Genomic DNA, 25,805 nt, shown 5'->3' on the forward strand with positions numbered 1-25,805 from the left:
TATCAGGTGTTCAACAGTGAAGACACCAAAAACAACCCACAATTCTGAATGATAAAAACTTCATGGATGCTGATAGTTTAGATAATTGTTGATCCCCTTGTCTCAGCAAGCATCTCCAACTATATTGTTTAGGGCTTTTAACACTGAAAATGCAATTGTATTAGCTTGGTTAAAGGGGTTGTCACACTTTGGCAAATGCAATTTATCATTAAAGAGAAATACAAGGCCCTTACTAATGCATTGTGATTGTCCATATTGCCTCCTTTGCTGTCTTGATTAATTTTTAACACTGCTTGTTTCCAGGGGTTCTGAACAGCCTGCAAACCAGCAGCGGTGGTCTTGCACACTATTGGAAAAAGCGCTGGCCTCTCTGGTGGCCAGGTCATGTTCTGGCCACTTTGTATCTGCACTGCATCGGTGGCCATAATTCCTGGAAATCAGCAGTGTATAATGCGATGGCAAAATAACTCAAGCCAGCAGAGGAGGCAATAGGGACAATCACAATATGTTAGTAAGTGCCTTCGCCTACATGATAAATGCGAGTTGCTGAAGTGAAACAACCCCTTTAATAGCATAGTTACTTCTTCGTGCAATTTTGGTCAAATATTTTAATACCTATAGCTTATTCAGATCAGTTTGGCAAAATTGAACAACTTTTGTGTCAAGTATAAAACTACTGAAATCATATTTGGTTTCACCTGTTACAAGACATATTGACTATAGTTCTCTGAGGTCAAACACATAGATTGTAGTTCACATTTGTTTTCTTTGACTGTGTATCATTTTTAAAACAAGCCCAAAAAAAAATCTATTCTCATGTTCCACATCCTGCAAATTCTGATGTACACACAAGTGTAATGATTCCAGTTGTTGATAAGACTGCAGAACTGAATTTTACCTATGGAAGTTAAAAAAGTACTAACAGTGTATTGATACTGAGATACCCCAGCAGGGCTGAAGAAGAAATATATAAACTAGCACACATCAACAGTGGCAGGCAATATATACACAAAAATAACTAATCAATAGGTGACAGGAATAGCGTGTTTATAGCAAAGGATGAAGCAGATGGGAGTCTGGCAATAGAGAAGATAGAAGATGATAATGTTATTTGGGTAGAGAGTGGATAAATCATGGTGAATGGAAATACTGTAAAGACAGAGCAGAACTTATCCTGCTCTGCAAAATAACCCTGCAAGACATTCATGGTACATCAAAACCAAACAGAAAATAGTTTACAACAAACACAACTACTATGAAAGACAATAGAACCACAGGTCCCATTATACACTTATTCAATACCAATGAACTAGACTAGGCATGCTCAACCTGTGGCCCTCCAGCTGTTGTAAAACTACAACTCCCACAATGCCCTGCTGTAGGCTGATAGCTGTAGGCTGTTTGGGCATGTTGGGAGTTGTAGTTTTGCAACAGCTGGAGAGCCGCAGGTTGAGCATGCCTGAACTAGACTATAATAAAAGAATCTGGAAACAAATGCATAGAGCTTTCACTGGCAAAGAAGCAGAGAAAGGAAACCTGACCAATCAAATGCCGCCCCCCCCCCCTTAAATTAGCCAAGCTAGCAAGTTGGTAAAATTAACCAGATTTAGGTGTAAGGCAGATGCTTAGCAACTAGTGAAAGACCAGAAAAAGCCCAAGTGGCATTCCAGGAAGTGCAAGTAGAATCCCCGTGGAGACTGCTTGACAAAAAGCTTGAAGGGGTTGTCTCATCTCAGACATTGGGGCATATAGCTAGGATATGCCCCCATTGTCTTATAGATGCGGGTCCCATCCGAACCTATATCAGGAACGGAGCCCCCGCAAAGTGGTGGCTGAAGGACTCCGGTACGACCACCACTAGAGATGAGCGAATTTCTCAAAAATTCTATTCAGTTGGTTCGCCGAATTTTCCGAAAAGATTCGATTGGATCCGAATTAATTTGTGGCGAATCGCGTTAAAAAACAGCTATTTCCTGGCTGCAGAGAGCCTGTATAGTTGTGTAGAACACTGTGCCTTGCAGAAACACGCATAGTAATTCTGCTGTGGTAGTAAAACAATACTGTGAGTCAGTATAACATGCAGATGACAGGCGTCGCTCTTAGAATCACTGCACACTTCACTTCTTTGGGCAGCTACGGGGCCAAAACTGGCCAAATAACTCGTGTGAACTCAGCCTTTCAGGTCGATGTTAGCATCAGGTATAAAGTACCATGCAGAGGCCCAAGATCCTACTATAGTGTGAAAGAGCGCACTTCTTTTACATCGTCATCAGCTGATTCCACGTAGATGTCTACAGAACCTGTTCTACTAAACGCTTATACAAGTAGAGCCCCCCTGACAGAGTGGAGAGGGTGTCAGCAGTAAGTTTGTCTTCACATCACTGATTAATTTGCCATTCCTCTGATCCGTCAGAACAATAACCCCCAAAAAAACGGTTCCTGTCTGTTGAGCATCCGCCTTCACTTGGTCAGCATTTGGTCAGTAATCCATCAGTATTGCTAATGTCGAAAAAAAACAGGAGTAGATCCAAAACAAAGATGACATGTGAATGGAATATTTGCATGTCTTCTGTTTTGTACCCACTCTTACTTTTGGCTACCAAATCATATGACAATTCTGATGGGACGATACAGGCCTTACAGCTGCTATACAGACAGAATCTGTTGTGTGTCTCATTTTTCCTTCCTTCTGACAGATCAGAAGAAGGGTCAAATAAATGATGATGTCAACTAGGCCAAAAAGGCAAAATAGTGGCACAGTCATGAGACCATAGAGTGGCAAGGTGACATGGTGTGGAGGTGGCAGCAGCATCAGGAGACCACAGAGTGGCAAGGTGACATAGTGAGGAGGAGGTGGCAGCAGCATCAGGAGACCACAAAGTGGCAAGGTAACATAGTGTGGAGGAGGTGGCAGCAGCAGCAGCATGAGGAGACCACAGAGTGGCACAATGACAGAGTGTGGAGGTGGGAGCAGCAGCATGAGGAGGCTACAAAGTGACAAGGTGACATAGTATTGAGGAAGCAGCAGCATCAAGAGACCACAGAGTGGCAAGGTGACATAGTGTTGAGGTGGCAACAGCATCAGGAGACAGGTGGCAGCAGCATCAGGAGACCACAGAGTGTCAAGGTGACATAGTTTAGAGGAAGCAGCAGCATTAGGAGACCAAAGAGTGGCACAATGACAGAGTGCGGAGGTGGCAGCAGCAGCATGAGTAGGCCACAGAATGAGAAGGTGATATAGTGTTGAGGTAGTAGCAGCAGCATCAGGAGACCACAGAGTGGCAAGGTGACATAGTGTGGAGGTGGCAGCAGCATCAGGAGACCACAGAGTGGCAGGGTGGCAGCAGCATCAGGAGATCACAGAGTGGCAAGGTGACAGAGAAAGACCTCCAGCCCAAAGGTGCAGAGCATAGTCTGATGTTGAGGTCTGCCCTGTGGTTGCATTGTACAAGAGAAAGTGTGGCACCTCTATTTCTGAATGCTTGTACACAAGCCAGCTAGAGATGCATAGTGTGAGAAAATGTGCTTTAAAAACACATATTGGGCTATTAACTGCTACTGCAGATGTGAAACCTGTAAAAACTGAGGAAATTGCACTTGTGTAAGAACTGCCAGCTCATGCATGCTGAGAACTGGAACTGGTGAACATAAATTGAATCTTCACTAAATCTACTGCAAAACTGCTTCATCACTGCCTTCACTGTTGCAAGGGACCCTGCCTTGGACTAACAATTCAGCATCATCAAGGGCACCCTGAATCAACACCAGGCAGGAGAAACCCAAGACCAAGTTGTGCCCTGAAGGAAAGAAAGGTGTGCCCTTCCCATCAAAGCATGTTCCAGGGGAATGACATGAGTGAGTACTAACTAAAACCACCATTTTTGCTATTATCACTCTTCTCCTCTGCTTTACTCCACTGTGGCTCGCTGCACATACATTAATTTAGGTAAAATATTTGTACCTATTCAATAGGTTTTGTGCATCCCTAAGGGTCTACTTAAAATCCCACAGAAACTACCATTGTTTTCCTTAAATCCATAATTTAGTTCCATGATCAAATTTTAAGCAACTTGAATGTCCCTCCCTAGGACACAAACACATTCACTGTGAAGACCAAGCATAGGCCATGTATTGCTCTATGGAACGTGGGTGCATCTTCTGTATCTTTTCTTCATTTAAGAACATTTACTGGGTGTGCAGATTTGTCAAGTTACTTTACTTATCTTTGCAAATGAAGAATGGTTAAACTCTGGAATATTACAGTAAATATGAATTCAATACTTTTACATTATTAGTTCATTCATATATTACTGCTATACAATAAGCTATTTGTGGGTATGTTTTTAGAAAAAGTCCCAATGCTTTTCAGATGGAAATACATATGAGCAGACAATGAATCCTTTGGAAAATTGGCAATGTATCAGTGGCAAATTCGGCCTCAGTTGCCTGCAGGTTTGCCATGTACTTTGCTATGGATTTCAATCTATTCATTGCAGTGAAATCTGTGATACAAAAAATAGAGAAACTGAAATGCTGCACTGCAGGTCAAGTTCCACAAGTCTTCCACCAACAAAATAAGGAAATAAAATAAAATAGAGTACCATCTAAGTGAATGAGATTCACAAAATCTCATCTACACAGTGCATATATTGACGTCTATTGAATGAGCATGTCAAATTGTTTGTGCGGATTTCCCGTGCAGCTTTCACCCTTTGCAATGCAAAAGTATTTATCTGGGGAAAATCCACTTCTAAATCTGCTACAAAATCCACATGTAAAATGCTGTGGATTCAGTGTGGAAAAACAATGAAATCTGCAAGAAAAACAAGGAACTCAGCACCTAATAGTAAAGAACAGTAGGGCACTGCATATTTTGCAAAGCTCAAGCAAGTTATCCATTAAAGGGGTTTTCCAAGAATATCTATGACTTATCTTCTGGGAGGTGCCGAGTGTCAGATCTGTGGGTGTCTGACACCTGGAACCACCCTGATCAGCTATTTGAAGAGGCAGTGTCGCTTCGGTGAGTGATGAAACCCCCTTCACAGCTTATCAAGCACAGCACATTACTTTGTGTAGTGTCTGTGCTTAGTATTACAGCCCATGACTATTCACTTGAATGGGACTAAGCTGATGTCAGTGTCCCAGGAAGAGGCAGTGGCCTTCTCAAACAGCTTATGGGTGGCGGTGCCAGGAGTTGGACCTCCACCAATCTGATATTTATGACTTATCCTGAGGATAGGCCATCAATATTCGACTCCTGGAAAACCCCTTTAAATGTTGATTGGCATTTTGACCTTTGGCCCTGGAAGGATCCTGATGATGTATTTTTTAATAATATCCATTCTTGGTTGTAGTGCTCTCCTATACCAATTTGTGTACTCCATGCAGATCATTTTTGATGTTTCTGCATATAGACTGTACTTGTCAAGTGTATGGAAATATTGATCTGCTATATGATGGACGATTAACACTATTATATTGAACCTTACATATCCGACATAGAAAATATTGACCTTACCATTATTTTATAGCATTGGCATATGGAGTATGTAGACTACCATATTTTTCGCCCCATAAGACGCGTCTTATGGGGCAAATGCTGCCATTTTTACTCTGCTAACACTGATACATCACCGGCCGCGATGCTGCACAGCGCGGCCTGCGATGTATCAGTGGGGAGGAGGGGTTGGAGGCCGGCAACTGGTGTTGGAATCACGGAGGGGCCCAGTGCAGTCATTGTACTCTATTACACCGGGCCCCGCTCACAGCAGTATTCGTATGCAAAGTGTACGCATGGGAGCTTTGTTAAAGTATTGCAATCCTCTGCAGTAGTATCGCAATGCACTGTAGTACTCACTATGAAACTACCGTAGCAGGCAGGCTGGCCGGTCACTCATTTCGTCACGCGCATGCTCCTCCCACTTTATTAATGAAGCAGGCGGAGCAGGCACGTGACGAAGTGAGTGATGTTACGCTGCCGGCCAGCCTGCCTGCTACGATAGTTTCATAGTGAGTACTACAGTGGATTGCAATACTGCTGCAGAGGATTGCAATATCTTAACAAAGCTCCCATGCCTACACTTTACATATGAATACTGCTGTAAGCGGGGCCCGGTGTAATAGAGTACAGTGACTGCCCCGGGCCCCGCCACAATTCCAACACCAGTTGCCGGCCTTCACCCCCTGTATTGGTGGTCACTATTTACACAGGAACACTGTTATGGGGGGGATCTGTGGATGACACACACTGTATATAGCATAAGATGCTATATATATGTCATTCACAGATCCCCCCCATAGCAATGTCATCCACAGATCCCTCCCATAACAGTGTCATCCACAGATCCCCCCATAACAGTGTCATCCACAGATCCCCCATAACAGCGCCATCCACAGATCCCCATAACAGTGTCATCCACAGATCCCGCATAACAGTGCCATCCACAGATGCCTCCATAACAGTGCCATCCACAGAGCACCCATAACAGTGCGTCATCCACAGATCCCCCATAACAGTGCATCATCTACAGATTCCCCCATAACAGTGCTTCATGCACAGATCCCCTCCATAACAGTGTCATCCACAGATCCCCCATAATAGTGTCATCCACGACTACCATTAGTTCAAAACCCACCAAAGCACACCTTTTGGTTCAAAACATTTTTTTTCTTATTTTCCTCCTCAAAAACCTAGGTGTGTCTTATGGGCAGGTGTGTCTTATAGGGTCAAAAATACGGTAATTATAAATTTTTATTTATAATACTCACTTCTATATTCCACAACGCTTTACAGACATTACCATCAAGCTGTCCACAATGAGGCTCACAATCTAAGTTCCCTAACAGTATGTCTTTGGAGTGTGCAAGAAACCATAGTACCCGGAGAAAACCCACACAAACACGGGGAGAACATACAAACTCGACGAATATTCTACAAAATATTCGCAAAATATCACGAATTCAAATATGACCCCTGCCGCTCATCACTATTAATCACATATCACTATTTAGACATCGACCATATTAGTGTTTCATGCACCCAGTTCTTCTATGTGTAACTTCCTCTTGAAGGTCATTTTTAGTCACCACGTACAGTAGTTCAGTCCACATGTTCTAATGTGCAATTGTTTATGCCATTCCTGAAAGATATGTGAAAATTGCTATCCTATCGACCAATAAGCTACTGTAGGAAGGCTGGAAGGTATACAGATGCTTTGGTACATAGACCTATAATGTAAAGGTCATGTTCCTCAAATAAAATTTGGATATGGGGTTTAGACTGTAATGTTTTTACCCAACGTTCAGGAGCTCTGAAAGAAGAAAGATGTTTATAAGTCCACTGTATTCATGAGTGGAACCCTTCAAATCCTATGTTATACCATGCCCAATGGACATAGTAAAATGGTCTACGATCTCTACTGTATTTGTCATCAATTTAAGCATCACACATAGCAGACTGACATTTTTTCCTCTTAGGGCTCTTTCACACTTGCGTTGTTCTGTTCCGGCATAGAGTTCCGTCGTCGGGGCTCTATGCCGGAAGAATCCTGATCAGGATTATCCCCATGCATTCTGAATGGAGAGAAATCCGTTCAGGATGCATCAGGATGTCTTCAGTTCCGGACCGGAACGTTTTTTGGCCGGAGAAAATACCGCAGCATGCTGCGCTTTATGCTCCGGTCAAAAGTCCTGAACACTTGCCGCAAGGCCGGATCCGGAATTAATGCCCATTGAAAGGCATTCATCCGGATCCGGCTTTAAGCTAAACGTCGTTTCGGCGCATTACCGGATCCGATGTTTAGCTTTTTCTGAATGGTTACCATGGCTGCCAGGACGCTAAAGTCCTGTTTGCCATGGTAAAGTGTAGTGGGGAGCGGGGGAGCAGTATACTTACCGTCCGTGCGGCTCCCGGGGCGCTTCAGAGTGATGTCAGGGCGCCCCACGCGCATGGATGCCGTGATCGCAGGGATCACGTCATCCATGCGCATGGGGCGCTCTGACGTCATTCTGGAGCGCCCCGGGAGCCACACGGACGGTAAGTATACTGCTCCCCTGCTCCCCACTACTACTATGGCAACCAGGACTTTAATAGCGTCCTGGCTGCCATAGTAACACTGAACGCATTTTGAAGACGGATCAGTCTTCAAATGCTTTCAGTTCACTTGCGGTGTTACGGATCCGGCGGGCACTTCCGGCAAATGGAGTACACGACGGATCCGGACAACGCAAAGAGGCCTTAGTAAGGACTACACTGTATATAGTATTTCTATCTATTGGCTAATGCAGTACCAATACATTTTTCCTTCTTTCATCAGGGTATATTTACACATGTAGGATACACTGAAATTTTTCTGCTGCGGGGATGTTTGGCAGAGAGTCTGCAACATATTACAGTACAAAAACTTGTTATGGTGGCCCACCTGATTGTTACCATGTGTTGGGTGATCAATGTCTATCTGATTCACCCAATCAGTAAGGTAAAATGTGGTATATCTATATAGACAGGCACTCCTCACCTGGTTGTACGCAGAAAAAATATTTATTAATATAATGTATAAAAGCAATTATGAAAAAAACAATATTATAAAAAATATTAAAAATGTACATATAAATAAATAAATTGCGTGTTTGTACAAAAAATGGATGCTCAAAGTAGGATAATTCTTCAAAATGTCCAGTTGGTAGTCACATTTTCCCATAAAATCAGGAACACATAAAGATAATTTAATCTTCCCCCAGTTCAGCATAAAAGTGCTGAGCTGTGCCTTCTATGGGGCTAAGCTGTGCCACTGAACGTGCTGTCACATAGCCTAGGAAAAGCTGGAGAAGGTCCTGATGCTGCTGCAAGCGCCTTTGCAAACAGCTAATTAGTGGGGCTACCGAGAGTCAGAAAAAAACCCTTGGAAAAACCCTTTAATGTCTGAGTTGGGAATACACTTTTAAGGGTGAACACATCTTCTGTATGATAGCTATTTCACACAAAAAAGCATCAGCATACACTGTATCTGTACACAAAGCATCTGAATTACCATATGTAGGATGGTATAGGACAAGGAAAAATATATTTCGGGACTTTAATATGGATGACCAGTGGCATAACTAGAAATAACTGGGCCCCACAGCAAATTTTTGAACAAGTTAACCGCCCCACCCACCACCAAAAACTTATTTGCAAAACCCTCCTTCCGTGCAACCCTCACTCCTGTGTCTAGTAAATATCGCTCTCTCAGATGCGCTCGTCTGTTTCCTACAGTGTCACTGTATATAATGTCATTGTATAATACTGCTGAGGGTCCCTGACAATAAAATATTGGAGTCCTCATCCTGGGTGTGCCACTTCTGAGGTCGGACCCCAAATCAGCAACTTCCCCTGCTTCCCCTACAGCTACACCACTGTGGATGACTTACCGTTGGGATAGATTGTCAATATCAGATCGTTGTTATGACTTTCAGAACCCCAAGTCATCATTTGATTGAAGGGGATAAGGCAGCTCAGAACATTATTCAGTAGCCGGGGCTGACACTGCAGCTCTCTAGGCCTATTCCAGAATAGATATTGCTAGATTGAGCTCCCAAACTTTCTATACCTTGTCAGACACATTCAGTTTAGTCGCACATTCAACTTAGGAGACAGAGTAAATGTGGAGTAAGAAGAATCACATTTTGTAAATTTGCTGAAAAATATTCCATTTCAGGTACCTATGGCGAGCCCTGCAGATGGGGAACTCACAGTTCTATTTGATGCCCCTTCCATGCAGTTAATAAACATTTTGTGGGTAATTTCAGAATTTCTATCCATAAAGTTTTTCATAACAATTCATTCATGGCCAATCATTGTAGCAAAGACCTAATTTGTATAATCTCTTTACTGTGTATTTATACTGTTTATCTGGTGCTAATGATGTCTTGGAAAGAAACCACATTACGTTGTTATCCAGGGAGATCTGTAGACTGTTCAAAGCCCAAGCGAATAGATTCCCCAAAAAATCATTCATAAAGCAAGCAGAACAAAAACCTATTTACATAAGCCATAGGAAAAATACATTATAGCACATAAATAAAGGAATAAAAAGAAATAAAACACAATGGATTTTGCATTGCATGGGATTTATTTTCTATTTGAGCCCAGCTCATTTCTTCTATCAGCGGGCAACACAGGCTTGCATCCAAACTATGGTGTGAAAAATTCAATACTTGCGCTTCTTATCATCTTAGTGGAAATGTAGAGCGTTCACATTTGTATTAGATTCTTGACTTTCTTGGATAATCTCTTCTACCAGTTCCACCAACAAGCGGACCTATTCACAGTGCGGCTAAGCAGCTTATGTATATCTTTCCATACAATATAAGACCTTGTTTGATTAACAGTGGAAGGACAACTCTACAAACTTCTCCTTGCCTGATAAATGCATCCTAGTTATTTCATTTAGAAAAAAATCACAGCAATAAACCATGGCCAAATAATCTGGCTACAATACCAGGTGGCACACAGTAAATCCAGAAATGACATTTTAAAAAGGCTTATACTATAAAAATAAACTACTGTATATACTTATACACATTGTACAGTGAGCTCCCATATAAAATGTAGAATTCCCGGTTTCAGAGTTTTAAAAAAATATATAGGAAAAGAACTCAAACTGCACTGTGTGAACCCAATCTTAAAGGGAGCCTGTCACTGGGATTTTGTGTATAGAGCTGAGGACATGGGTTGCTAGATGGCCGCTAGCACATCCGCAATACCCAGTCCCCATAGCTCTGTGTGCTTTTATTGTGTAAAAAAAACGATTTGATACATATGCAAATTAACCTGAGATGAGTCCTGTACCTGACTTATCTCACGTACAGGACTCATCTCAGGTTAATTTGCATATGTATCAAATAGGTTTTTTTACACAATAAAAGCACACAGAGCTATGGGGACTGGGTATTGCGGATGTGCTAGCGGTGATCCAGCAACCCATGTCCTCAGCTCTATACACAAAATCCAGGTGAGAGGTTCCCTTTAAGCATCTTGCACATGGCAGAGCCTGGTGTCCCTTTGGCTCTATACAGTACAATTTAGTCATAAGAGCTTAAAGGCTATGTACACCTTTGGAGGCATTTTTTATAATTGTATTTCACTCATTTTTGGCTACAAATAATATTTTCAATTGGCCTTTATTAAAAATATTGAGCCGTTCTGCCACAAAGGGTTAGCTTTTTTCTACAGTAACTGTGTGACTGGAACTTTCACTTTCACTTTGTGCTGTCATCTAATAAAAAACTTAGAGGTCATAAACACTTATTTAAAGAGGACCTTTCATCGGTCCAAACATTGTGAACTAAGTATCATGATCTGTACAGCGGCGCCCAGGGATCTCACTGCACTTACTATTATCCCAGGGCGCTGCTCCGTTCTCCTGCTATGCCCTCCGGTATCTTCGGTCACTTGGTTATAGTAGGCGGAGACTTAGGGGACTTGGTTATAGTAGGAGGAGACTGCCCTTGTTCTCCTGGGCGTCTCCTTCTCCCAGGCTGTAGCGCTGGCCAATAGCAGCGCAGAGCTTACAGCCTGGGAGAAGGAGACACCCAGGAGAACAAGGGCAGTCTCCTCCTTCCATAACCAAGTGACCGAACATACCGGAGGGCATAGCGGGAGAACGGAGCGGTGCCCAGGGATAATAGTAAGTTCAGTGAGATCCCTGGGCGCCGCTGTACAGATCATGACACTTAGTTCACAATGTTTGGACTGATGAAAGGTCCTCTTTAAAGAGGACCTTTCACCTGTATAAACTATGTGAACTGACTATGCTGCCATATAGAGCGGCCCCCGGGGATCTCACTACACTTACTATTATCCCCGGGCGCCGCTCGGTTCTCCCGTTATAGGCTCCGGTACCTTTGCTTCTTAAGTTATAGTAGGCGGGTCTTCCCTTGTCCTGTGGGCGTCTCCTTCTCCTGGGCTGCAGTGCTGGCCAATCACAGTGCACAGCTCACAGCCTGGGAGAAAAAAACCTCCCAGGCTGTGAGCTGTGCGCTGCGATTGGCCAGCGCTGCAGCCTAGGAGAAGGAGACGCCCACAGGACAAGAGAAGACCCGCCTACTATAACTTAAGAAGCAAAGGTACCGGAGCCTATAACGGGAGAACCGAGCGGCGCCCGGGGATAATAGTAAGTGTAGTGAGATCCCCGGGGGCCGCTCTATATGGCAGCATAGTCAGTTCACATAGTTTATACAGGTGAAAGGTCCTCTTTAAGCCACATTCTTATCAATAAGATAAGGATTGAGCTTTGATTAGTGTTTATAACCTCAGAGAGCAGAAATAAGGAGTCCGTCTGCTCCTAAGATTAAAAAAAAAATTTTGCTCAAAATAAGTACAATACAATAATAAAAAAAAATGTCCCCAAAGGTATACATAGCCTTTACACTGCATCCATACAGCACCATAGTAAGGAGGTATTCATCCTTAGAAGCAGAGAGTATATTTCCTTAAAGGGGTTATCCTATGAATAATGTAAAACATGAAAATCAGATCATCATATACTTCATGACAATCTCTTTCTAACAAAGCTAGAACCAGCCCTGTACCTCGCATGGATCCAGAGATCTCCTCATTCATTGTTCTGCTAGATTTATATCAAGCTGACAGCTCAAGGGGAGTGTCCGTTCTGCTGCAGCTAAGGGGGAGTGTCCATTCCACTGCAGCTCTCTCCCTATCACAGCTCAAGATGCAGTTGAAGGATGAAACTGAGCATGTGCGGCCTTCTTAATGAGCCGGTCAAAGAAATAAGAAATTAAGTGGCACTATACAGATACATTTTATTGAATAACTTAGTAGCTATACAAAATTTTTAATTACATGCAATTACAAAAGTAATCAGATCCAGGTGCTAGTTTAAAAACTGTAGAATATGTTTTCGTGGGACAACCCCTTTAATATGTTATTTAAAGGAAAATAGCAGATTTCTATATTTACAGGCATAATGTAGCCACAAGCATCATGTCTTATGAAGAGGTGAACTAAAGATCATTACTGTGCCCACTAAGTTCTCAAATACGTACCAATTCCAAGTGTTAAAAGGGCAAGAAGGGACACCTAGCCTGACTCTTTAAAAACTGGATCAAAGCTGCAGGGAAGTGTTTCTAAGCCACAGACAATAGCAGAAAGCACTCATCATGGTGAGGCTGATAAGTAACAGGCTATATTCCATTCCTCTTATTAGCATTGCTTAGTCACAGTAATTATGCCTTCTAGTTCAGCATTATCGGGGAATCTAAAAAAAAAGGGTTCTGCAATGAATGATTCCCCAAATTAGGTAGGCAGATTATTTTATCCTATTGAAGAGGTTCTCCACTTTGGACAAACCTTGCTTGTTAGAAGGGTTTCTTCACAATAAACTCATCATAAAGTGTCCATCTGCTGGAAACCCCATTGACCAGCTCTGATCTGTGGTGAAACCTGACATTAAGTGTTCAATTTTGCAGCAGCACCACCATAGGGGAAATTACACACTGTGCATTCAAATCAATGGGTTGTCTACGTAATGCTGGACAGAACAGGTCCTCCAGAGACAGAGAGATGCTGTATATGGATTAATGCAGGGGCGTAGCTATAGGGGGTGCAGAGGTAGCAGTCGCTACCGGGGCCAGGAGCCTGAGGGGGCCCAAAGACCCTTGTGCCGCATGTGAAGACTGGTATTATAGAAAGTGCATGCTATTCAAGTTGCACCTCTGGCTAGAGGTAAGGGGTTAGGTCAAGAATTTGCCATGGTGAGGAATGCCGTTTCAATTTTTGCCTCAGGCAGCACAAAGGCTATGTGCCTCCCTGCCCCTGGCCACAAAGAACTCTTGCACCAGGGCCCATAAGCCTTTAGCTACGCCCCTGGATTAATGTACATAGTTTAATGTATAGCTTGCACTGAGTTTGATTAGCAAATCAAATATCAAGCACAGTGTAGAATCTGAATATGTATAAATCATATAATTAGTGAATAAAAAGGACTATAATCTTCATCCCAGGGCTTGTACTATTACGGTACTTCAATGTTTTTGAAAATCAAAAACCTCATAAAGCTTCTAGAAAACATTGCTGTAAATAAAATCGCTGACATAAGGAAATATGAAATGGTAAGAGTTTATCGCTCTGCAATGAGGTCAGTCTTACTAACTTCAGAAAATCATGTCTACAGAAAGGTAGTAGATTAGGGGCACTCATATGATGCCTTAACACTTGAACTCTGATAGAGCAGCAGAACATCTTGGAAATGAAAAGCCATTTGAGGTAGGTTTTCAAGAGCAATGCATGATAAATAGAAGGGGATTCAGCTCTGTCTCCCAGTAGATTATCCCTAGGTAAAAAAAATATAGGATAAGTTACTCAGTAGTTACTGCTGGCAATGGAAATGAAAGATATCTTGAATGCCACCCAATACAAGACATTATGCTTGGTTTATAATCTGTAATATACAGTGCTGTGGAAAAGTACCAATAGTTCTATATGTGTATAATTGTCACATATCAATGTAGAATTAACTACTTTTGATATTAGACAAAGATAAATCACAAAATGTTGTTTTCAATTGGCGATTTAATTTATTGAAGGAAGAATGCTATTCAGCCATACCGAAAAATAAACTGTTCACCTTAGCTACTAAATCAACCAGTCAATCCAATTCAATTAAAATTGCTTTAAATTTCAGTAGCCATAATCTGATATGATTAATGTCAGACTTGTTAAAATTAAAAACATCACTTAAATAGAACATGTATGGCAATGTGGAGTGAGCTAGAAGGTCTCAAAAGCAGCACATGAGGCCACTTGCTAAGGCTACTTTCACACTAGCGGCACGGACGTCCGGCAGGCTGTTCCGTCAGGTGAACAGCCTGTCGGATCTGTCCTGCCGCTAGTGACCGTGTGCCCCTGGACTGCCGCTCCGTCCCCATTGACTATAATGGGGGTGGGCGGAGTTCCGGCGGAGGCACGGCTGCGCACGGCGAGAGGCTGCCGGAATAAAACTACGACATGCGAACAATGAAGTCATTAGAATTCTAACAGTCTGGAAAAGGTTAAAAAGCCAATGATAATGATTTGGAATCCACCAAAGCACTTGAAACAGTGGTGAACCTTTTTAGATGTGGATGACAACTCATAAAAAAGGAAACTAAAGAACCAAGACTAAAATCTTAAGAACTTTAGCCCTCAATTTTTTCCATTAAGGTCAATGTATACGATTCCACAATAAAAAAACAAACAAAAACAATACTAATACAAAAATAACATCCATAGGAGAGTTGCAAGGTGTAAACTACTGTAGACCAAAAAGAACACAAAGACCCGTCTCAAAATTGCCAAAAAATTTCTAGCTGACCCCCAATACTTTTGTAATAATATCATGTGCACTGATGAGTCAAAGGTGAAACTTCTTGGAAGATGTTTGTTCTGTTACATTTGACGTAAAGATAACACCATATTCCACTGTAAGAACATTATACCTATAGTCAAACAAGGTGGTGGTAGTGTTATGGTCTAGGGCTGCTTTGCTTCTGCAGAACATGGATAGAACCATGAATGCTGCTCTTGATCAGAAAAAGCTAAGCAAGAAGGTGTGACCTGAAGCAGTTATGTAACAGGAAAATGGTATGACACACAAAAGCAATTCCGCCTCGGAATGGCTGAAAAGGAACAAAACAAAGTTTATGGAGTGGCTTGAATACCATTAAGATGCTGTGGCTGACCTTAAACGAGCAATTCAGAGGATTTCAATACTCCTACACAGTTATGTAAAAGACACACTTGAGAACGTCAGACTTTTTTTTTAAATTAATTATGACAATTTCTTATTTTACAATTTCTGACATATTTTGGCAATATGTCCAAGACAGAGGAGCTTCACGAACACATTTGATGGAAAAATTGCACTGCTTGCATTGCTATATTTTTTTTGCAAAATTACAGACACCTTAGTGGTATCGGACAGAACCCATTGTAAGTCAGTGGGATCCACTGAGCACCACTAGTGCCTATTGTATGATCAATCTGGCATGAAGCAGATGGAAACAGAGCCTAACATAGTTAAAACCTGAAAGGTATCTGAAGAACGGACCACATTTAGCTAATTCTAATCCCACCAAGAAAACCTTTTTGGCTCACCAGACTTCCATAACTTTGGCCCAATAGTTTACAGATTTTGTGTTTTATTGATTAAAATTAAAATCAATTAATTATTATTAGTTTGGTGAAATGATAGTTCTTTCTTATGGTAAATTTTAAAATGTTCCCATAAAATAGGGGCTGAATGGTTGATGTATAGTCACTGATACACACATCAATCAGTAGAACAAAGGGTATGAGGTGCTCTGCTAAGTGTCGTGCCTCTTCTAACATTGTATTTTGCAGCCCCTCTATTCTCCGAAGTCAAAAGTCAAAAGGGCAAGATACTCAGCAGAGCTTTACAGTTCCTTCATTCTAACAATCAGTGGGGATCTCAGTGCTTGTACCCCTATCAGTCAGAACCATTAACATGTGTTTTTGACAAGCTAAAAGTTGTCAGAGTATGACCTATTGTTTAAATGAAGTTTTTATGTTCAAGATTTTAAGATCTCTTTTCAGTGTTTTTATTTTATTTTAATATTTTATTCTACATTAAAAAAAAAAAAAACACCAAATCCACACTAGTCAGTGAGTCCTAAACAGGACCCATTCACTTGAGGTCATGTGACCAATAGTCGTGATATCACTGGCCAGGGCTAAGCAACGATAAGGCTGTAGCACACACAGGAGCGCTGGAGCCTTCTTAAACAGCTGATTGGTGGGGGGCCTGGGTGTCCCACCCCGATTGATCAGATGCTGATGATGACCTAGCCAGAGTCAGATAACCCCTTTAACAATAGGTGATGATCACAGCTCACCTCCTCCTGAGAAAGGACCTCTACTATGGACACAAAGGATGCCACAACACTCTCCCATAGCAGTCAATGAAAATCTCCAGACTACAGAGTCCTATAGTGCATGTGGCTGCCTAAGAGCACATCTCTGAATGCTGTTAACTGAAGCTCAGGCAAGATGGCTGTCTTCATAATCATATACTACATGTACAAAAATTGAGCATCATAAAATAAAAACAGATTAGAATATAAGAATATGCATCAACATCTGTCTTAACTTAGTAAGAACAACATAGTTGAAATATTCCCTTTAAGACTTTGGGAGATTTGTAAAATTTGGAACAAATAAAAGTTGTATTTTTTGTGTTTACCAACCAATCAAATCACAGTTTTTATTTTCCAAACATTTGTATATTAATTATAGTTGGACTCGAATTGCTTAAAAACAAATTTTTATAAACGTCCACTTTAAGGATTGGAAAGCTTAGAATAGGTTTACATAAGAGTTAAGAAATACAGCAGGCTGTTCTGGCAGAGGAACAGTCTGTCATAGAACACCACATCCAATATAGCCAGATAATGCCGTGGACCCTCATTGACTATAATGGGATCAGGCAGTCTCGTGCACATATTACTTTTTGTCCAGCCAAAAGCCAGCATTTCTGCCACAAACCATCTGGATCCCCATGGGATTCCATTACAGTCTATGAGGATCTGGTGGTTATCGGCATTATCCGGCTGTGCTGGATACTGTTTACTCTGCCAGGCTGTTCCTCTGCCGGAACCTCCTGCCGGACATTTTAACGCTGATGCAAAACTAGCCTTAGTGAAAAGTTAAGCACCATAAATGAATAATAGCAGTTTAAATTAGGTGAAATAACAAAAAATACTTTTAATTCTTCGAAAACTGGAGTGGCTCTTTTATATAGCTCTGAAATATAAAAGAATTTAAAAGTCAATTATGTTCATGTAAATCCTTGTCAAGAAAACAGAAAAGAACTTCACAAAACAGCTCAAAATATTTTGCTGATAAGCTTTGATTGCCATGGTAGCTCGAATGACAGCTTGCTGACTATAAGTGAAGTGCTAACTGTGTGATTATTTCACCGTTGGAACTGCATTGACCTTTTAAAATTACTCTATGCTTCAACTATTTCATACTTACTGTAGTGTTGCCTAATTTGCACTAACAGATGGACTCTCTGCTCAGGTCTACTTTGACCTTGTCACATTGAATAGAGAGGAATTCTTGTTTTTAGCACCACAGTTTTGATGCTTTTGTGCACAATGTACTGAAATATCCAGAAAATTATAATCATTTAAGGAATTGCACCTATTGAATATTCTCTTCTGATCAGAGGGCCATAGTAAACTCTAAGAGCTCTTAATAGTTTGCATATTCATAGTAATATTCATTTCAGTGTGTTCAAAAATGTTTATGAATGTGGACACATTCACAAAAACCTACTCTTATCTTAGTGGAGATCTAAGAGGCTGATCCCCAAGAAATTTGTGTTTGTGGCATGAACTATAGCTCTTCTAACAAATAACATATAATCTAGTCACACGTGGAATATTTTAATTTTTGAATGGCATAGCTGCTACATTTACCATATGTTTGACCAAATTGCGTGAGTCCATCCTTCCACAGCAAGGTCTCTCCTTCTCACCCTCTCCCAAATCAAATCTCCTATGATTCTAACGCTATAGAATCTATTTTTTTAAATTCCGCTCAAGTTCTGATTCTATACAAGCAATTCTCTCATCTCTAGCTTTATTCAGCACATTAAAAACAGACTGGACAGATTGGACAGATGGGAAAGCAGTCATTTCCTCCAAAATGTGGAGGTCCTAAGTTGTACTGATGATACAAAAAAACACACATTTTTGGGAAACTTTAATTTGGATTATTGTTACTGTTTTCTGAGCTACAATATATACAGTATATATATATATATATATATATATATATATATATATATATATATATATATATATATCAGCAGGCTGATTATAAATATGGAGGGGTGCAGGACAATGGATCCAGCAACAAATCCAGGACAATATAAGAAGGAAAAAATGGCAGCACTCACGCAAAAAATAAGTGAAAAGAAAAACACTTTATTCACCTATGTGGTCACAATGCTGCTCATTGATAGAACCTTTTTCAAGCTCAAATTACAAGATAGGCCAACCCCTTTAAACCATTTCAACAGTGAAACATGTATTTAGGGCATACAGTCATTGCCCACCCTGCATGGGTGTTTAGTGTGTGGACTGAGGAGGAGGAGGGCTCAATAATGACATCATAGTCTGCGCCTCTAGTTCTTGTATAATGTCATCTAATGCTAGTTGGTTAATCATCATAAGACTAGTAGGTCTGGGCCACTGATGCCTCCCCGAAACCCTGCCTTTCCTGCTCCTTTATTCCCTGCAGCCTGCCACTGCCCTGTCTAGGTTTTTGTCATGAGCGACCCATCACTCACCAGCATGTCTTTGTGCATGTACTTTGTTTTGTGTATAGTTATTTTTGTTTCTTTATACATAAGTGTGTACATTAGTATTTTTGGTCTATATATGTGCACATGCGTATCAGTATGTGTTACTGTATTTGCATGTTTCTCTCACATTATAATATATCTTGCATGTATGTGCATGTGTGTCACATCTTTATACATACTGTACTGCACATATGTGCAGATCTATATGTATGTACAGATGTAGCCATCTTTACTTGACACCTGGCACTTTATGCTATTAATATTATTCTATTACAATGGCATGCTACAGTAATAGCACAGGGCTCCATCTGTCACATTAAACATCATTACATGGGAAGGGGGCCCCATGATAACTAGTTACTCCCCTGATTGGAGTAGAATTGTTTTCAGAAAAATCCAATGTGCATTATTTAGCATTTGGGGGGCACAATCTCTCCTTGGGGACAGAGCACCTTATTCGGCGTGAGACATGCTCCTCTGGAATTCTGGGAAGAAGGGGACGCAAATGAGCTCTTAACAAGCTCTGCTTCTAATGCCACCAGATGTAAGGCCACTATCCTATAAGTCAGTGTTCACCCTTTAAATAATCTTTGAGACATGATTAGGATATTAAGTAGGCCAGCACCTCATTTGCAGATAGCTGATTTGGGGGTGACTACCCCTCATCAGTGCAATGCATAGAACACAGGCTTAACTATAACTGGGTGAGAGGCTTAAGTCAGGATCTGGGGGGTACTATCTCTCCTTGGGGAGAGAGTGCCTTCATCGGAGTGAGAAAACATATATGCTATACATGCTCTTCTGGAATTCTGGGAAGAAAGGGATGCAAATGAGCTCTTAACAAGCTCTGCCTTACAACTGGTGGCATTAGAGGCAGAGCTTGATAAGATCTCATTTGCTTCCCTTTCTTCCTAGCACTGTAATCCATTCATTCTTTGAGCGACCTTGTAATCAGACTTTGCTGATCAATTATGGCATTGAGAGAATTTAACAATATAACTGATATAACAAGTGCCAGATGCTTAGTCACTGACGTATTACAGACTTTTATGAATATCACAAATTATAGTAAAGGAAACCCCAGGCACTACTTAGCAGCAATGTTTATTGCATAGTAGTAGAAGAGGGGGCAGGTGGATGACAATAGTGCTAGGCAATAATACAGATTTATACTATGCACTTTCCTCCAGATGCTTTTGATTTCTTGAAGCTGTATGCAGAATTTAAGATGATTTTGTTATTACAGTCCTTAATAAAATGAGATTTTAAGAAGATCCACTGGGAAAAGGAATGCAGTTTAATAAAACGTGTGCACATTTTCCTATCATCGGTAGATGAGACAATATGATAAGAACATTCATTTAGATCTTCCATTTTCTATTTACAAAGCAGACAACTTTAATATTTCTGCGCCGTTGCTTCCAAAACCTACTGTAAAATCACACACAAGACTTAGTTCAAGCCGAGCTTTGTATCTTAAAACACTGATTTAAAGGAGACTTGCACTCATTATAACAAAAAAGGGAATCACGATAAGGGAATGGTGAAGAGGACTAGTAAAATGGTCTATACAAATATTAGAGTAAATTAACAAGTAATGGGTAGCTTATTTTATTAAAACTTAACATTTAATTTATGTTAATAAGTAAAAGATAGGCCCTTAATACTAAACACTCAAAGGAAAGTATATAAATAATTATTGTAACCACTGGTTACACTAGTCTCCTGAAAAAATGGACGGAGATGGGAAGGAACCATATATAGGGATAGCAATAGTTTATAACAGATAGGGTGAGGGGTACATAGGTACCAAGGTAGAGAGACACAATACTGGGTCCAAACCCTAGGTGTCCCTGTCTCTATCTATCCTCCCCACTGTCTGGTGCAAAGTCCCTAGATTCACCCTCCCTAAGGTGGACTGCCCAGCTTTGCCCGATAGACAGAAAGATGGTCCCGTGGTGACCTAAATATCTACCGGGTATTGGGCACTTAGGTTGGCAAAGAGAACGTGGTGAATAAAGACCAGGTAAGGTCACAGTGCTGCTGTAGGAAGCCTGTGACTCTTAGTCTAAACCATACACGTGTAGGGAGGGTGAATCTAGGGACTTTGCACCAGACAGTGGGGAGGATAGATAGAGACAGGGACACCTAGGGTTTGGACCCAGTATTGTGTCTCTCTACCTTGGTACCTATGTACCCCTCACCCTATCTGATATAAACTATTGCTATCCCTATATATGGTTCCTTCCCATCTCCGTCCATTTTTTCAGGAGACTAGTGTAACGAGTGGTTACAATAATTATTTATATACTTTCCTTTGAGTGTTTAGTATTAAGGGCCTATCTTTTACTTATTAACATAAATTAAATGTTAAGTTTTAATAAAATAAGCTACCCATTACTTGTTAATTTACTCTAGACTAAAAGGGTGTAGCCCACTATTCAGTTATTGCAGTCTGACCAACTATAATCGGTTCTGTAACTAGTCTATACAAATATTAATAGCAAAAAGCTTGGCAAATAAAAATAATGAATATATATAAAATATCACATGTTGTTTACAGTTCCTATGTAGCGCTACATGTCTCCATAGTTGTCTGATCCTGCAACGATACTCACCCACCTGTCCCCACCTTCAAGTAAGGAATTGTAGGGAACATGAATGCAAGATCAGAATATATAGAGTTTGTATGAAGTTTGTAACTATAGGGACAGATTGAAATGCACAGGAGCGGTATATGCAAAATGGTATGATTTTTGTTTAAAAGTTGTAAAAACGTGATGTGAACCCCTTTTTAAACCAAAAACAGATGAATGATACATCAGGACAATTTTGTCTGTGTCTAGTACCAAGAGTCCTTGTCCAGCCACTGCATATTTCAGTAGAGATGTAATTCAAAGTTCCTGGGCTCCAATGCAAAATCTTAAACAAGACCCCCATATAACAAGTCCATTTATAATATTGATGTCTTCTTATGTGCCAGAGGGATCTTTGGCTACCCTTGGACACTGCATTGCTACTCTATATATTATTCCAGGAAAGAAAAGACAGTACAAAGATCAATCAAATTACATCTGGACAGTGGACATTTGGAATGATATGTACATTATACACAAAAAGATATGAAATCATTATAATATCCACTTTATTAAGTAAATGTACCTCCTTGTAACAGCCAAGTATTAGCTCACCTAAAGGATGGCATTATTAAATTGTAATATACAGCCTATAGAAACATAGAATGCGTCGGCAGATAAGAACCATTTGGCCCATCTAGTCTGCCCAATAAAGATTAAGGGGCTTGATGATGATGGTCTTGTGTACACACAGTCTTACCTTTCCGGCCTCGATGCGCTGTAAGTGTGTCTTTGGAGTGTGGGAGGAAACCGGAGGAAACCCACGCAAACACGGGGAGAACATACAAACTCCATGCAGATGTTGCCCTTGGTTGGATTCGAACCTAGGACCCCAGCGCTGCAAGGCCACCGTGCTGCCCACTATGTATATTCTATATATAGTGCCTATATATAGTGCCTATGTATATTCTACAGTTATAAATTGAAATCCTACAGGTTTTGGAATTTACTATTATGCTCCAACACAACAAACAGCATAAAAAACTTAGAATATTTACTGAACGCTGTGAATATTTTAAAATAAAAAAGAAATCTTGCTGTAATAAACTGACTTGTCTGGGCTTTAGCGATGTGATGTCGGGAGAGACGCCCTGCTGAGCCATACCCCCTTAGTAATAAGATGGAATGCTCTGTTTCTCCCCGCAGGCGGTGTGTGCTGGGGGATATTAGTGGGATGATTAGCTCAGCTGCTCTATTACTGTGTACTACTGTCCCTGACTAATGGAGTGCTGAGTCATGAACCCATCAGGTTCTGATCCAGGGACTTAACGATCTTTTTAAATCCCTTCCTGGCCATACACCATTGCCAGTGATAGTCTTGTTTGGATCACTAGCTAGGTTCCTTGTTCCTCATTCCTGTTTCCCTTATTGATATCCTGTGTTTCTGACCTCAGCTTGTCTTCTGACCACTCTCCGTCTTCTGATAAATCTGGTATTGTGGTTGTCTGTCTGTGTTTGTTTGTCTGTGTCTGCACTTAAGTAGCATAGGGGCACTTGACCAGTTGTGGTCTAGCCATCTAGGGCTTGTACTGCAAGTAGGTATGGACAGTCCAGGACCTCACAGTCCTTGTCCTGCTCTACTGACATGACACTTGCTCACCTGCTCAATCCTCCCTCTTTCCAGTGTCACTGCTCTGGTTCTCCTGGTTTCAGTGCTCCAGCGATGACGCCACTGATTACTCTATGTGATTGCTTTGGACAATCAATGGCCTCAGTGGTCACATGAGATCATTGGGTAAATCATTACTGTAGCTCAGGAAAAAATAAAAATACAACTGGGAGCATCGCATTGGCTGCTCTGACATTGCCTGGCATTGAGCAGGGGGGTAACCCTTCTCTTTTTATTTTAAAATATTTCTGGCATTCTACAATTTTTTTGGGCTGTGAAGAATATCGCACCTCGCTGCCACCGGACATCAACTATGTAGAACCAGCGAGATACAGTATGGTCACTGGTTACCAAGGCGTGACGTTACGCCCTCCTGGAGGAGCAGGTAAGGTCAGCTTGATACAGTTTACACAGACACCTACTGTTCACATGGGCACAGAGAGGCAACAAGCTGAGAGAGCCTTTTCACTACCCCAAACAGCGCTTTCTCAGCCCGGGTATACTGCCACTAGCTTCTCGTTTGATATAAGCCCGATCAGCTAATGGGATTATATAGGGTAAGAAACGAACCCGCAGGAGCGGGACGTGGGTATTCGCGATCGAGATTCAAGACAGCACAAGATTAAATTATGTATTTAATCGCCTTAAGGGCTCACTAGAAATAACACTATACACACAGAAAATATATACAGTGGTCTGAGGATACAAATACAGATGATATGGTACAACAAGGTTAAGGAGAACAAAAAGGTCATTTTACCAAGTATATGAGTCCTTTGGGTTGTGATGAGTTCTTAGCTGTAGTCACATGGGAAGCAGTGATGTCAGCCGGTTGCAGGTCCCTCTAAACACATGGCATGATGTGACCTCCCTTCAGAGAAAAGACACACCAGCTTGCTGGCACGAGCCTTTTAACCTGTAGCTGGCACCTCCCCTCCCAGCCTCTGGGAGGGGTCCACTTCGCCTCTGCTGGGGCTGGCAGCAAATGAGCCACAACACCAATTAAGGCTTATGGCTCCAGACAAGAATGTCGCAGGGAGATGGTTCTGGGACCAATGGGTCTGCCTGGGTTCTGGCTACCAGTAGAGTCCAAGCATGGTACCGTTATTTTGTTTCTGTGGGGAGATATGTGTATCTCCCCTCCCTGGCATCCCACCACCAAACTATGACCATGGACCTGTTCATCGTGGCCGCAGGGACACAAATATGTATCTGGTTTATGTCCATGATGGGCGGCGATTCATAATTCCTTATGAATCGCCGTTTCATGATGTCTGATAATGTTCATTGAACTGGGGAATGGCCTAGACTCCTGCAGAGAGGTTTTTCCTGTTCCATTAGCTTGGTTCCTGGCTGGCTGAATGGAGGGGAGAAATTGTAAAGAAAGGTGGCCTGGAAGAAGTTCTCTGCCATTTGACTGGGCTTTGAAGCAGGACCCCCCTGTGGAGTTCAGTACCTCTGCTATCTGACAGCAGATGGCTGGTGTGGGAACATAGCTGACATTGAACAATAATCCATATTCTTCACAGGAGCTCATGGAAAATACCTTTTATAGAAGTTCCAGAACCCTCATTTGTCATTCCAAAACGTGAATCTTATTTGTTTCTGTATGGTCTTTCACTTAAAAATCTGTAAATCTATAGACTTCATATATTTTTTGTATTGCTGTTAAAGAAATTATCCTAATAAAAGAACTTCAAGTAGAAAATATTTTTGTCTGTGTTATTTTATTTAATATCTGCCTGAGGACACTCCTTTTAAAAAACATGTTTTACTGTCCAAAAGTAAATCAATAAGATGGTGCACTGTATGAGATCCATTTATGAAGATTTTGAAAGCTATTGCTTACGGCAGTGATTCCCTACATTATTACCACAGGGGAACCCTGAACAATATTTCCACCCCTGGGCAACCTCTAGTACTAGAGATAAGCAAATCGAAGTTGACGAAGTGGAATTCAATCCAAATTTCAGGAAAAATTTGATTTGGACCGAATTTCCTCACGATTCGTGGTAACGAATCACATTAAAATGGCTGCTAAACGTGTTAGGACACGGAGCAAGGAACTCTGGGAATGAGGGATCACCCACAATGCCATGCGTGCAGAAAATCAGCAGCCAGCCAGCCCTGTGATGTAATAGCCCTATAAATAGCCTCAACCATCTTGGATTCAGACATTTTCCAGTGTACTTA

At 41.3% G+C, this 25,805-nt stretch overlaps 1 protein-coding gene across 2 annotated transcripts in view; it reads right to left on the minus strand.

The window, feature by feature from the left end:
- Window positions 1-25,805, minus strand: part of RALYL (RALY RNA binding protein like) — a 711,743-nt gene that overhangs the window by 209,313 nt on the left and 476,625 nt on the right. The window lies entirely within an intron of this gene.

The sequence above is a fragment of the Bufo bufo genome, chromosome 5 (genome assembly GCF_905171765.1).
Source record: "Bufo bufo chromosome 5, aBufBuf1.1, whole genome shotgun sequence".
Lineage (NCBI taxonomy): Eukaryota > Metazoa > Chordata > Amphibia > Anura > Bufonidae > Bufo > Bufo bufo.